Source organism: Symphalangus syndactylus, chromosome 11, assembly GCF_028878055.3.
Source record: "Symphalangus syndactylus isolate Jambi chromosome 11, NHGRI_mSymSyn1-v2.1_pri, whole genome shotgun sequence".
Classification (NCBI taxonomy): Eukaryota; Metazoa; Chordata; class Mammalia; order Primates; family Hylobatidae; genus Symphalangus; species Symphalangus syndactylus.
In genome coordinates this window covers 88,328,474-88,342,016 of record NC_072433.2, presented here as the reverse complement: position 1 = coordinate 88,342,016, position 13,543 = coordinate 88,328,474, and positions in this window count along the sequence as shown.

Genomic DNA, 13,543 nt, shown 5'->3' with positions numbered 1-13,543 from the left:
ATGGGCCAAAATTAAGGGGCTACAGGGCCATGCAAGTCCAAAATCCAGCAGGGCAGTCAAATCTTACAGCTCTAAAATGATCTTTTTTGACTCCATGTCTCACATTTAGGTCATGCTGATGCAAGAAGTGGGTTCTCATGGTTTTGGGCAGCTAAACCCTGTGGCTTTGCAGGGTACAGCCTCCCTCCTGGCTGCTTTCATAGGCTGGCATTAAGTGTCTGTGGCTTTACCAGGTGCACGGTGCAAGCTGTCGGTGGATCTACCATTCTGGGGTCTGGAGGATGGTGACCCTCTTCCCACAGCTCCAATAGGCAGTGACCCAGTAGAGACTCTGTGTGGGGGCTCTGGCCCTACATTTTCCTTCCACACTGCCTTAGTAGATGTTCTCCATGAGGGGGATCCCCCTACAGCAAACTTTTGCCTGGGCATCCAGGCGTTTCCATACATCTTTTGAAATCTAGGCGGAGGTTCCCAAACCTCAATTCTTGACTTCTATGCACCACCAGGCTCAACACCAGGTGGAAACTGCCAAGGCTTGGGGCTTCCATCCTCTGAAGCAACAGCCCAAGCTCTACCTTGGCTCCTTTTAGTCACAGCTGGAGTAACTGTGACACAGGGTACCAAGTCCCCTAGATTGCCCACAGCATAGGGACCCTGAGTCTGGGCCACAAAACCATTCTCTCCTAGGCCTCCTACACTGTAATAGCAGGGGCTGCCATGAAGACCTCTGATGGGCACTGGAGACACTTTCCCCATCGTTTTGGGGATTAACAATCAGTTCCTTGCTACTTACGCAAATTTCTGCAGCCAGCTTGAATTTCTCCTCAGAAAATGGGTTTTTCTTTTCTATCACATTGACAGTCTGCAAATTTTCTGAACTTTTATGCTCTGCTTCCCTTATAAAACTAAATGCCTTTAACAGCACCCAAGTCAACTCTTGAATGCTTTGCTGCTAAGAAATTTCTTCAGCCAGATACCCTAAACCATCTTTCTCAAGTTCAAAGTTCCACAAATCTCTAGGGCAGGGGCAAAATGCTGCCAGTCTCTTTGCTAAAACATAACAAGAGTCACCTTTGCTCCGGTTCCCAACAAGTTCCTCATCTCCATTTGAGACTACCTCAGCCTGGACTTTATTCATATTACTATCAGGCTTTTGGTCAAAGCCACTGAACAAGTCTCTAGGAAGTTCCAAACCTTCCCATATTTCCCTGTCTTCTTCTGAGCCCTCTGAACTGTTCCATCCTCTGCCTCTTACCCAGTTCCAAAGTTGCTTCCACATTTTCGGTTATTTTTTCAGCAGTGCCCCACTCTACTGGTACCAATTTCCTGTATTAGTATGTTTTCACAATGCAGATAATGACATACTCAAGACTAGGCAATTTACAAAAGAAAGAGGTTTAATTGGACTTACAGTTCCACATGGTTGGGGAGGCCTCATAATCATGGCAAAAGGCAAGGAAGAGCAAGGCACATCTTAGGTGGAATGGCAGCAGGCAAAGAGAGAATGAGGAAGACGCAAAAGTGGGAACCCCTGATAAAACCATCAGATCTCATGAGACTTATTCACTACCATGAGAACAGTATGGAGCTAACTCACTGCTTGATTCAATTGTCTCCCACAGAGTCCCTGCCACAACATGTGGGAATTATGGGGTTACAATTTAAGATGAGATTTGGGGGGCAACACAGAGCCAAAGCATATCAAGTTTTTTCTTATTTTGCTAATGATTTGATTTTATATTTTTTCTAATTTTATATTTTTTCTAATTTTGCTAATGACTTGATTTTCTAGTTTTGCTAATGACTTGATTTTATATGCCATGTAAAATCATCTGAGGGTTAGTTTATAGCTGAGGCCATAGACCATTGTAAGTAAGTCCTTTAATGCTTATTTTTGCTTCATCAATCTTTCAATTTTAAATTTTGGTGAATTAATGAATGGGGCAGCCTAACTCATGGAAAGAATGAGGTTTTATCAAAATGAATGAGTATCATGAGTTTCTAGGCTTCCTTTTTAGTGAAATATCAGTAAAAAATAATTTATTTTTCTAATTTGAAGGATATTTCTCATTTCTCTGGTCCACACAATTCCAAAAACTTTCACTGAGCCAGGTCTTGCTAGTTTCATTAGCTGACCTCTCCTCATTATATAGGTTGCTATACTCTTTATCTACTCCAGATATATTTCTTGAGGAGAAAATTATAATACCATCAATAAGTGCACTGAATTACCCATAATTGTTATTAATCTCATCATCTGCAATACTATATTATGATAGTATGCCAGTGAACTTAAGTATCTCTGTGGGAAAACCGCAAATATGTATTTTGAATGACTCCATACATGTTAATCCATGAAAATGCAAATTATACCTATCTGAGCACCAAGGTGGAAACCAAAAAGATGGAATCAGCCAAGTCTTTCTGGGTTGTTAATGTCTGAGCTATTCTTGAGTAAAAATCTGCTATAAATCTGGTATATAAGAAACACTACATTTGAGATAATTTAAATTAAAAATTTAGATTCTGAACATTTTTGATGAAAAATCAGGTTGAAAATTCATTTTTGAAAAACTAAACTGCATGAGCTAATTTAAATGATACAAATCACATTTCTAAGCTATTTTGATACAAAATCAGCTATAAAATTATAGTTTCGGAAATTACTTTGTGATAATTTTAATGAAAATCCTAATTCTTAAAATTCCTGATGAAACACAATGTATAAAAAGCAGTGACTAATCACATGATTTTTAAACTACTAGTTTGGTTTCTGGAAACATTTACTCTGCATGAGTTTTTGCTCTTGGCAAGGTAATAAATGACGAATAGATGGCATTGATGACAAATAAGTGATGATGACTTGTCAACAGTATTTGAGACAGCTCTTCAAAATTGTTGCTGAAAGTATTTTCTCTACTTCAGCATTTTAAATATTCTCTTGGTTGATACTCTGCAACCACTCTAGTCTAACCTATCAAAATCTTTCTCCTGTGTTACTCGAATACACTTCAAAATAGCACCTCTACTCCTTCCTTTATTCACCATCCTTAGTCTCTTCATAATACAGCCACCAAAGTGAGTCTGTTAAAATATGTTCAGATCTTGAGATTTCTGGTTTCAAAAGCTAGCAGCTTCCGTCTCTCTAAGAGCAAAAGCCAGTATCCTAAAAATGATCCATAAGCAAATATATTTTCTAGCCTTCTGTTACCTCTTTGACCTCATCTTCTATTATTATCATCTCTGCTTTGCCTGTTGAAGCCATAGTGGCCTACATGCTGGTTTATAAACATACCAGGCAAACTGCTACCTCAGAGCTTTACACTTGCTGTTTTCTTTCACTACAATTTTATTTCTCCTGGTATTATTATGGCCTGGTCACATACTTATTTCATGTTGCCACTGAGATGTCATTTCTTTAATATATCTTTCTCTAGGTATCCTATTTTTCTCCTTTGATTATTCTTGCTATCCTTTCCTTGTTTAGTTTCTTTGTATTTATTATTCTTTTGAAAACTTTCATATTTTGCTGATTTTGTGTTGTATTAGTTTCCTATCTAATTTAATATAATTTATGTTTCATGTGAGTAAAAGTTTTTCTTTACATGATCACTGGTAAATTAGCATTGCCTCGAGTAGTGAGTAACATATATAATATACACACTTGTTTTATAAAGAAATTATTTTAAGACATTTTGAATACACCAAAGAAATGTGTATGAAAGAGTCTTAGTGGGGGAACATTAATGCTTAGAGAGGGTAAAAGATTTGAAAATTATTTCTACTCATTTATAATTTATGCACTAGCAGAAATAATGGTAATTGTAATGGAAATTTATGGATGTATGGTTCACTGTATGCGTTACTTTTCAAAGGCCTCTTAAATCTATGATATAACTAAGGAATCAACAAAAATGTTAAAAGGTAACACACTCTTCAAACAAAGAAAAACAGTACTCCCCACATTTTGCTACATTCAATGTGGTGGGCTGCCTTCCCCTTCTGAATACCTCTCATGACCAGTTGTTTAATGGTAAAGATTTGTTCCATTCTAACCATGAAAGGATATTTTTTGTTTGCTTAGTTTATTAGCAATATTTATTAAGGTTGTTATAAACATAGCCAAAAATTAAGCATGTAGATTTGATTTTTTTTATAATCACAGGACTGCAGGTTAGGGTATAAATATAATATTGTTTAACTAGACACAATTATTAAGAATATGAGCATAAAAAGTACTCTTTGACTTGGGAAAATTTTGCAATGTGCTAGAAACTGTGGTTTCTAACTTTCATATGATTATTCTGTAATTATGAAAGCATTTTTATGCATATTGAAAAACACTTCTCAAAAAGTTTTAAAGTAATTTATTGCTTAATATTAGGTAACTGTATCACTATATCCAACTGATATTCTAAATAATTGAAACAAATAAATATTTAGCTCATATTGTCCATATAATGAATAAAAACAAAAATATTAGGAACTGATAATAACCCTCTACAATGTAATACATTTATGGGACTTGACGTGAATGTGTGCATTGGTGTAGAGAATCTCTTTGAAGTTTATGACATACATTAGTTCCTATTTTTGTATGATTTCAAAAACCTTAAGCAGTACTCAGTTCTATGTGGGATATAAATGAACAAATATTTTAATTTATCTGACTCTGTTCCAGATATTCTTCATTGTATTGTGTTCAGACTACCAACATATTTGTTAGCGTTCCACAGTTGCTCATATTACCAGCCTTATGCACTTGCTCTTGCCACTGTGTGCCTTTCTGTTATTTAAGGGTGGAAAACAGGTTTTTTTTTTTTTTTTTTTGCCCTGTTTTGGAATTGTATTTACAGCACAACATTATGACAATGATTTAACATTCCTGAAAGCCTATATTCATCAGAAGTATTCTTCATCAGTTTATGTTAACAAAGCGCAAGGAAGGTAAACGTTTGATCTGGTACAGATAAATGATAGAACAGAGAGTGATATCTATAAATGAGAGTCCAAACGTTTCTATTTTCTAAAACTTAAATGGCATAAGCCATTTTTAATAGTAATGCCATAAGAGAGACAATACATGAAGTCATATTTTTATTTATCCTTGGACATTGAAAATTGTGCTAGCTGTAAACTTCTCATTTTAATACTCTTATATTTTCATTTAGCTATCTGAAACCAGCACTCTGAAACAGTGCTAATACCAAATTAATGTAATAGTCTCTAGAATTGTAGAAAAATAATACCATGAGATAGGGACAGTGTCTGTCTTGCTCATTGTTGATTTTCTATTCCCTAAGCCAGTACCTTTATCTGTGGAAGAGACAGATAAATTTTGATTAATAATTAAATACCACCAACCTGTATGTTAAAAGATGTGAGGGAGATAAATATCAGTCAAAAACAGAAAAAGTTAGAAAGCAAATTATCATTTTAAAATGCATTTAATACTGCACAAATCAAATGGCTGCGTGTGGAACATGATTAGAAGTGTCTTCACTAAGAAATATTAGTTGTATTCACTTTGTGTTCCATGGAGAGTAGGACAGTAGGAGAGAATTAGACAATATGTGATCTTAAAGCCAAATAAAGTGAGAAAACTTACTATAAACTGCCAGAATTTGGTAGTGTTAATACCAATTCTGATTTATAACCAGGATTTTTTTTTTCCATTATAACAGGGTTGTGACTGAAGCCCTATGTTGAGAGAAAAGTTCTTAATAGCCAAAATCAACATTTGGAAAGTCTCTAACCATTGGGCTCAGCCACTTTCATAGAGGTCCCCTTTGAAAGGTGCTCACGCTAGTTTTACCATCATCATCATAAACACTCCTCAATCAATAGAAGGGAAGGCTAGAAGAAAGGTAGTCACATTTTGAAGAGGAATTTCAATCTGTACAGAACTGAGGTAGGCATAGAGAAGATGAGTCGAAGCAAGTTCTTCTACATCAAAAACTGTGCAAAGTGGAGTCCCACATAGGGTCTTCCAAAGTAATCACAAATACATTTGAAAGTGAAAACAAATTCAGAATCCAGCCCTTACAGATTTTTGAAAGCCAGTCTTTGTCACAAAGCAGCAACAGCCTTAAAAAGGATTAACTACTTGCCAAACAAGTAAAGGAACCTTTATCCTTTTCACTTTCCCTCTTATGCCCGTCAATACTAGTGGATTTAACACATTAAAGAGAGGTGATTAGATGAATTTCAAATACTAACCATGTCTCTCTTGCTATCTGGTGAGCTCTAACAGTGTATTAGGGGTGAAGAGAGAATCATTAAAAATAGATTAAATTTAGTCCTAAAAAAATGTTTAAGGTCATTTTAATAACCCAAGGTCCTAAAAAGGAGTTTGGACAAGATGCAAAGTTAAAAGTGTCTTTAACTTTTGAGGAAATTTAAAAACAACACAACAAAAAGCTTCACGTATAATTTTATAAAAATTATTAGTAAGATAGATACACTTTTTTGCATAATTGAACCTGTTTACACAAAGCAAGAAGCTCGGTCTGCATAAATAGTTTTCTATTAAAGATGTTTCTAGGAGGTGGAGCTTGCAGTCAGCCAAGATCGCACCACTGGAAAAGATGTTTCCAAAATCACAAGTGGGTAAACAGAACACAGAAAGTGAATGAATTGTAGGGGTCTGAGACATTCTATGAGATTGTTTTTTGATACTTATGTACTTTTTTTACTCTGTAGTGAAATATATAATAATAATGTCAACATTCTACAAATGTTTTAGAATACTATCTTATCCCTAGGTTTTGTCGTATCTTTTAGTACCTGTGTATTCATTTTTCTTTGTAACTGCATTGATGCCAAGTATAACTTCTCTTGTTACTGCAAGCAAATAAGAACAAGAATTGTTTTAATATTTAAAAGATAGGTCAGCCTCTAATACTTAAATGATAGTGATGCTGAAATTAAAGGTATTTCAATAGTTAAAATACAGAAAATCATTGGGAGAATTAAGTCATCACAAACACACATGGTAGTACAGGCATGCCAGTTGTAGACAACCTACAGAAACACAAATCAGAATTATGTTCGTGTTACCCACAATGATTTGGTATCTACAAAACATCAATATTCACCTTAATTTAATATTATTATTTTAATATGTATTTAAAGTTTTTAAAATTACTTTATTCACTTGTATAGAAATTTTAAAGTTGCTAAAAGAAGTAAAATCCAGATATGTAAAGAATGTATTAGCAATTTCTCTGATATTTACTTTTATTCCTGAAGCACACACATACTCATAAGTAATTAATTTTAAAAAGTTAAAATTAATTTAATTTTAAATTAAAACAACTTGTATTTGGTGTTGCAAAGATAACAAATCTTCTTCAGTAGGGTATTTACATCACAAAAAAGTTGTTTCTTTCAAAAAACAACTTGTAAGTTCTATCTTAAATTTTAAATTTAAAAAGTTTGCATATATACCTACCTACATACTTACACACACACACACACGTACACATATATATGCACTTAATTTATATACAAGAACATTCATGAAGAACATACAAAATGATTTTTGTCATTATGATATATATTTATTAGTATTATGACACCAACAAATCTTCATGTCTTAGCAGAAAATGGCTAATGTATGGCAAATAATAGAGTATTCCATAAGCCTGAAAATGAAGGAATTTTACAGGAAGAAGTAACATGGATCCATATATAAAATACTATGAGTAAAAAAACATATATACTGTATGTGATCTTATTTATTTATAGTTTTAATACAATGAAAGTAAACTTATGGCTTTGAAATTCAGGATATGATTATTTTAGGGAAGGAAAGAGGTTGCAATAATTGAAGTAGGAAAGAAGACATGGTTCTAGGAAGCTAATGATATTATACTACTTATTTTATGTTCAGTTAGTGATACTGTATTGATTTTTGCACTTCTGATGTGACTTTTCTAGAAATGTATTTTAAAAGTATGTTTTATAAAACATAAAATCTACAGAAGATAATAGCTTCTGAATTCCATTAATGTATTAGAAATAGAGCATAATAAATTAGAAATGTCCATTGTTTTGCATTTTATGGATGCAACTTTTCTCAACTTTAGTAATCAAATGACATATTTTGTTAGTTTACCAAATGACATCAACAAAAATAACAAATAAACCAGTTCTAAAATATATAAAGTAAGAACAAATAATGGTGTTTAAAAATGGTAAAGTCTCTGGCAAAACAAATAATCAATTGCAAATTAAATGAGAAAAAGCTAAAAATATTGTCATTATAATTATCTACAAAATAGGAATATACACTATCCCCATAGTTATTCAACATTTTAAAGATGTTTAACAAAATATGTGATAAATATTGGTAAAGTATTCATCATTTCTAAATTTAAAGATGATCTAAAAATTCAATGATACCCTAATAAGCATATTAAAATTATTAACAAAATTTGATAAAGTGGCAGTTATAATGTAAAAATTAAAAAGTCATAAACTTTCATTCTAGGTAAGAAAATTTAATTATGTTACTCTTGTGTTATTAACTTTTTCAAAACAGATTGTGATATAGTTATTTTAAAAAAGAAAATGAAAACATATATGTAAGCCCCTAAATAACATAGTATCTACATATAGAAGTAAAAAAAAACATAAAACACAGGTTTGTTGAGCTCTGTGTTTAGAAATAGACAGTGGAGATCAAGAGTTTGTTTTCTTCTAGGTAAAGTGGAGCGGAAGTGTTTAAACTTCATGCCTAAAGCAAGACACTGTGGAATGAGAGCTTCGTTAATATCCTAATACTGAGCTTTGCTGCTTTCTGCCGAGTATTTTGACAGAAGAAAAATAACAGGTTAACAAACAAAAGGAGAAGGTATTCATGCACTGAATGTGGACTGTTGTTTTGGTTCAATAGATATTAAAAAGCATAGATATGGGCTCGTGACCAAGAGCTGTACCAAAGTATCTGGCTTTTGAATATCTCCTGGATAAGCAAAGACAGAATATCTAAACTTTTTATTACCACACTGGAGTGTGGAATGAATGGTGGAGGCAACTAAAAATGGTAAGAGGGCAGCCAACATAAGCAACAACTAAAACAAATTCATTTTGGACAGAGTTGTCACAATGGAAGATATTTAGAGATGATATTACATCAAGTTAATATGGGATGTTCAAAGTACTAAGAAAAAAAAAAGGCCCAAAACAAAAACCAGTATACAAGTATGCAAAAAATTTTATACACATATACAAGCTCCTTCCAGAGAATGGACAAATATGCAAGATTATCAGTCACAGACTTTCCTAATAGAACTATAAAATCATGTTAATTATAGCAAACCTCTTAGATTTATTAAAAAACATTTTTAATCAAGAGAATTCATGAATTAAAAAAATTAGAAATCACAAATGAGTACAAAAGTTGAAATAATAGTAATAGAAATATAATTAATAAACCACCATATAATATAAAGTTAATTTATGCCTAAGAAAAAGCAATTCTAAAATAAATAATAATGGGAGAGTTGTGCATTCTAAGTTTTTTTCCTTATGTGGGGAGGAAAAATGGAAAGAATTAGTTAGCAAATTAATGTATAAATAGCAATGTTAATAACTTAAAATTAACAAAGAATAAAGTTGATTATAAGGTTTCTAAACTAGCAGAAACAAAAAATAAAAAATGAATATTTTAAAATTATGAATTTAGTGAATGGAAGATAACAATAGAAGGAAATAAAATATGATATTAAACATAACATAAAAAGGGCATGGTAGAAATAAATTCAAGAAAAGTATGCTTGTGCAATGGAATACTATATGCCAGTCAATATGAAAAATATGTATAGATAAAAATACAGCCAAATATTCAAAGTAATATTATAAATAAGATTTTCAAAGTTTCAAAGAGTTTCAAAGAGTTTCAAAATATTATAAATAAGTTTAGAGACAGTATGACAACAATTTTATAAAGATAAAATTTTAAAATGACCAATAGAAACATCAAACTTACCAAAATAATTACATCTGAGGACAAAATAGGAGGAGGAATTAAAAATAAGAGGAGAAATTGAAACAGAAACTTCACCATACCTAATGTTTTATATTTATATAAAATTTAAAGATCTAAAGACTAAATGACAAAGTTATTGAGATTTAATAATGGATGATGAGTGTTTTAGTGTTAAACGTATTATTTTTATACTAATATTGATAGTGAACAAATATTAAAAATAATCATTAGATTTCTCTATTCTAATAAAAGCTAATTCTAGAAAAAATAATTTATTCAACTGCTAAAATTTATTTTTAAATATTTTGATATAAATAATTATTTAACTTTTGTTGACTGTTATATGAATTGTCTATATTTCTTTTTCTTAGGTGGATATATAATTCATTATGCCAAAACCAATTAAGAAATAATTTTCTCCCATTAGTTTTGAATGGTATTTTAAATGTGGTATATATAGTTCTCATACATTCTTGAGTAAATTAGGAGAATATTTTTCAAATCTTTAGCATGGTTTGGCCTTTCGAGCAAGGGAAGAAACCAGAAAGACCTTAAGAAAAATAGTGTAATTAATTTCATAAAACATACTATTTTTAATATTAAAATAATCTATGAAGTAAAAAGAAAAAATCTCAAAATAAGTGAATTATATTTTAAAGTACACTCTAAGGTTTCATATTACTAATTTGGAAATAATCCTACAAAATGATAAGGAAAAAAACAAGCAATCCAAATCTTCTTTGGTAGGGTATTTACTTCACAAAAATTACCAAATATACAAATCAGGGCTGAATTGATTGTGTTGTTGATTTTCCAGGCATTTAAAAGTGACGATAACGCAAATTCAATTGAAGTGTGGCAATGTTTTGAAAAAAAAAGTTCTTCCAGTATTTATAACTACCATTAGATTGAGAAAGAAGATGCTCACTACATTGAAAAATAAGTAAAATTTTGATGTATATCTTTATTATTTCACTTTTGTCTTTCTCAGAACATAAACAAAAATATGGTAGAACAATACTCATTTATCATTCAAAATCATAATTTGACCACAGAAAACAACAGTTTGACAAAAATTAGTGAAGGCATTCAGTAAGATTAAATTGACTATATGAAATTTATTATACTGTATCATTTAGTATTATAATTCATTAGTATTTTTAAATTATATGCTGCATATTCTGCCTATCAGTAAAGTTTATAAAAAATATGTCTGTATGTGTATATATATGTATAGGTACACATAATGTTTTGAAGAGATTATTGTTTAACATTTACCAGCACAATGATGACTAAACCCAACTATGTTAGTAGACACATAAGATGTGAAAAAACATCTCAAAAGTTAAAGGAGATGAGTCAATTGAAAAATAATGCAGAGCCTATTATATTCTACTTCTAAGAGATTAATTTTACAAATTGAGATGCAGAAATATTTAAACACATATGTATATATATTATATATGGTCAATACATATCATATGAATACTAAAGTATAATAGTGTTAGATAGAGTAGACTTGAATGCAAGATGTATTATTTGAGAAAAAGAGGGAATTATTATAATTTGGAGAAAGTCCATCTTCCAGAAATTAAATACACAATGAATATGCAATGAATAACATACACTTAAAATATATTTAAAAATTTGACAAAACTAAACAATAATAACAACAACAAAATAGAAAATCCTCCAAAAAATATGGAGGTATTTCAAGATATTCTTCTCAAAAATAGTTATTTAAAAAGTGAAAAAATATAGTAAGAATATAAGACATTTGAACAATAACATGGACAGAATTGACACAATGTCTGTGTAAAGGGCACAGAATTTATCAATAACAGAATAAACTTTATTTAGGTATATATGGGACACTTAATATTGTTGACTATACCCCGGGCTAAGAAGCATGTCTCATCAAAAGGCAAAGGATGAACATTTACAGAACGTATTTTTTTTACCAATACAACTAATTTGAAAATTTGTAATAAGGATTTTTAAAAAGTCATCAAATACTTGGAAATTTAAGAAACACAATTACAAATCAGGGGCTAAAACATGGAAATTATCTAGAAAAAAACTAAATAAATGATAATTAAATCACAGAAGTAAAAAACTGTGAACTTTAGGTTACGATGTGACCAAAGGAAAAAAATTATATTGCAGAACATAAAAATGTATTTAAAAGAGTTGGTAGTACATAGCCTCAGGGACATGAACTCTTCCCACAGCTGAATCTCACAGACCATTTCCAAGATCCATTCATGGACCTTCATGGATTTCCTGATGTTTAGTAGCTACCTGTTTGGTTATTGATAGACCCTCCATGAAGTATTAAAGTAAAATCATCATGACCACAAAATTGTTGGTTGCTTTCATTTAAGAATAAAATTTAATCTTACAGGTTGACACTGTATATTGTGATGATGATGACTTGTTTATTAGTTCAAATGGCAGATTTGGATACTTTGTTTGCATAGTTCACCCCCTTGGAAAGAGCAAAATAGTGTGTAGAGAGTCACACTTTGAACTTTTATCTGAGAAGGAACATGGGAGCTCAACAGAAAAATTGAAAGCATATTTGAATACTTTGAAAGGAGTGGCAGACAGCAGCCAGGTGGAAAATTGCAAGTTTACAGAGCATGAAAGTGGAGAGGGACTGTCTTCATCCTACACATTCCCGTTGGGGAGCCAGGCAATCCAAGCCACAGGGAACTCCTTGACCCAACACAGCACTTGATCTGACTAAATGAACAGAGACTAGTTTTTAAGAGGTAATGGTATCAGGAAATGTTTTGCATGCACTTCCAGGCCCTTGTGCCAATAAAAGGAAGCCATTCCTGATCCTAATTCACAGGAGACATCAGAGAACTTTGCCAGCCACCTCAGGAGGTGGTCACATTAGATCCCAACTGAGATTTGCAATCTAATTGTTCGTGAGGATGAATCTGCACAGCCAGATAAAATTCGCTAAAAATAAAGAAGAAATAAAGTCTTTCCCAGACAAATGCCATGGGAATTTGTGAATACTAGATCAGCCCTGTGAGAAATACTCAAGGGAGTTCTAAATATGGAAATGAAAGGCTTATACTGACAATCATAAAAACACATGAAACTATAAAATCACAGGTCTTATAAAAATTACACAAATTAGACTGCAAAAACCAGATTACAGTTAACATTATGACAGAAACAAAACTTCACATATCAATATTAACCATTAATGTAAATGGATTATGTTCTCTACTTAAAACATAAACATTGGCAGAATCAATTGCAAAGTGTGATCAAACCATATGCTGCTTAGAAGAAACTCACCTAACTGGTAAAAAATTTTTAAAAAAATAAAAAAAAAAACAACAATAAAATAAACTTATAGACTCCAAGTAAAAGGTAGAAATTGATATGCCTCACAAATGAAAACCAAAAACAAGTAGAAGTAGCTATAGTTGTGTTAGATAAAACAGCCTTTAAATCAACAACATTTTAAAAAAAGACAAAAAAGGTCATTATATAGTAAGAAGGGGCTCAATTAAATAAACTTATTTG